Raw genomic sequence first — 3042 nt, 5'->3', positions numbered from 1 at the left:
TGCCTTCAACAGGGTCGTCCGCCAAATCTTTTACTCTGTATACAGGTATTTGACCTCTTTTGTATCTTTCACTAACTTTAAAAAATTTTCCTGTCCATTTTTGCTGGTAGTCTCTTTAGAAAGGGTGTTTAAGCTGTGATATTCTGACATTATCTCCAATTTTTAACTTGAAAAATGGTTTAACTCTTTTTTTCGTTGTTTTGTTTGACTCCTTAAGCTGGTTACGATTATTTTCTGTCATGTCCAATTTTGGTTTACCCGACAGATAAGCATCTAGTCTGATTTCATCAGCATTGTCCTGGTTGACAGTGACTGGAGCATTGCCACCTAAAGACCTGTGGGGTCTATTGTTATAACTCTTCACCAAATCTTTTAACACATTCACAAAACGATAAGTTTTGTTTTTCATGAAATAGCGATACATAAGTTTTTTCATGGTACGAATCACGCTCTCTGCATAGTTTGCTTTAGTTTCATTTTGAGTGTATATGACATTAATTCCTTCTCTTTTAAGAAATGTTTTTACCCAACGATTTTTGAATTCACTACCCTTATCTGTTCTGAGAGTGTGTGGTTTTCGCCCTTTCTTGAAAACCGATTTTAAACTGTCAATGACGTTTTGATGACTTTTATTTTTTAATGGAACTATAAATAGATATCGGCTGAAAACGTCTATTAGCACTAATAAAAATTTGTAGCCGTCGTTATGGGATGCAATGTTACTGTCATCAGCTAAGTCACCATCCCACATAGAATCAATTGTGTTCACTATCACTTTTGAGCGTGGAAATGTCTTACGAATAGGTTTATACAGACTATAAGAGTCTTCGTTGTTTAAAAATTGTCTTATTCTCTGTTTGCCAATCTTATATTTGCCTTCCTGTTTGACGACTTGATACAATTTTTCAGGGCCTGCATATGCCCCCGGATTACCGGGAGTGTAGTAGATCTCCCTTAAGTAATCCGTGTAGTTTGGCATACTGACAAAAAACTGATGCTCTCTCTTTGACTGTTGCCTTTTATATCCCAGTAATAATAAGATACTTTTATTTAAAACCATATTTTATTTCGTATTGTTAAGATGAAAAAAAAAATAGATACAAGAATTGATATATACAAAAAGTTACATTCGCATCATTAATTCGTTTGGGTTCAGTGTTTATGGTCACAGTGTCATTCAAGATCACTCTCAATTGATTCCACGATCTGTAAATCACCTGCATTACATTCCATGGAAATATTGTCTTGTGAATCATAACCGAAAGGGGTACATTCGGGACAGCTTAGCATTCCAAGCTGATTCTGATGTGACTCGCTCAGTATGCAAAGTTCTGTGTCTTTAAGCTCTGGAACAGATTCATGCATCTCTTCGAGGGCATCTCTAAGTCTGGACAATTTGTTTTTGTTCAAAGTGACTCCTTTCTTGGTTGGTATTGGTTCTGGAACGTTGTCTGGCTTCCAATAGTGTCTTACATCCACTGTAGGATAGTCTGGTGATAATTTAAACGAACACTCCTCCGCCAACATGCCACTGTACTTCTTCATCCCCTTTCCCAGTGTTGTCTATGTAGTCTTGGATATCTGGTAAAAGAGATTCAAATTTCAACCAACGGGCTAAAGAAAAGGTAACACCCTTTTTCGTGGCAAGGAGACGACCATGGGATTCTTTGAGATGACGAATGTGAACATAAATCGTTCCCTTGAAAGGCATGGCGGTGAGAAACAGGTCATTAAAGTCATCCAGACATATTCTACACCTTAGCTCCTTAGACTGTGTAGTTTTCTTTTAATCCTTTCTGGAATCGCCTCTTTCTTTGGTATTGACAACCAATGATCTTGCCATGGCCAACTTCTTTTCGTATTCAGACTTTGTGTCATCGTCATTATTCATTAACAGACGTGATAAGTCGGCTTGATTGGCTTTCATTAATGCCATTCTGAGTCCCATAAAAGCCCTCGATCCCCGACGTAAGATGATGCTAATCAGTTTTCTGTTTCTGTCATGACTGGTTCTCTCAACTTCTATTTGCTGTCTTATTTCATCGGTAATTATGTTTGAGGCGAAAAGATGTTCTGCAACAGGAATAGCCATCATCTTTTTTACCAATGTTGAGTAGTTTGCCTTGATAATGTCCTGATGTTTAAGCTCCATCTTTATTCTCGGCAAGAATCTTACAAGGAAAAAATAGTTCTCCTGAATTCTCTCCTTAGGACTTGTTGAGAACTGGTGAAGGTCTTTCAAATTGATAAAGTTTATATATGTTTTATGTCACGTGGCTCATGACTGTAGAGTCCCCCTGACTGTAGAGTCCTCCTTGACTGTAGAGTCACCCCTGACTGTAGAGTACCTCTTGACTGTGATTTATATCTTAACCACCGTAAAAGGACACTTTGCTTTTTATTTTATACTTGTTTGACTTTTAAGTGAACATCGTTTCAATTTCTGAAGAAGTACCGGCAAGAACACATTCTCTGTCTGTTGAATTCTTCTCTTGAAATGGGCTCTATTTATGGCATATTCCATCCAAATTCCGTTCCGTTCTTCGTACGGAATTAAATTAATTTGTACATGATCTTTAAATTTGACTTTTTTAAGCATAATTATTTTTTTCGTTGAATTTCTACTGTAGTTCGAAGCGCGGAAAGTATTTTCGCGGCATAACTCGACGTTTCAATAGGTATTCTTCAGATCCCCAGCTGTCTGCAACGTCATACCAATTTTTCATTTTTTTCCTTAAAATTAGCAATGCAATCCTCTTTTTTTGTCAAACCATCGACTCTCTTGCAATGTCCATTTCTTCTCATTTCTTCTTAGAGCACTCCAGGCTAAAATTTTCCATTTGTACTGCTTTCCCTGAGTTTCCATTATTATAACAACTCAACCAAATCTTTCGTGGTATTTATTGTTACATTTCGTGACGTCAGTGACTGCAGGGTCACCCCTGACTGTAAAGTCACCCCTGAATTGCGACCTAAATTATGACCTGTGTGGGCGGGACCTGGGAATCCCCATGACGTCATCTTGACTGTAAAGTGATTGCA

General features: G+C 37.6%; 1 pseudogene; it reads right to left on the bottom strand.

Moving 5' to 3' along the window:
• Positions 1 to 1173: 1173 nt before the first annotated feature.
• On the bottom strand, positions 1174 to 2152 carry LOC133180020 (uncharacterized; annotated as a pseudogene).
• Positions 2153 to 3042: the final 890 nt, after the last annotated feature.

This window comes from Saccostrea echinata, unplaced genomic scaffold (genome assembly GCF_033153115.1).
Source record: "Saccostrea echinata isolate AGI-Se365-2 ecotype Australia unplaced genomic scaffold, CSIRO_AGI_Sech_v1 ptg000005l, whole genome shotgun sequence".
NCBI classification, from domain to species: Eukaryota; Metazoa; Mollusca; class Bivalvia; order Ostreida; family Ostreidae; genus Saccostrea; species Saccostrea echinata.
This window is presented reverse-complemented; position numbering and strand designations above follow the sequence as displayed.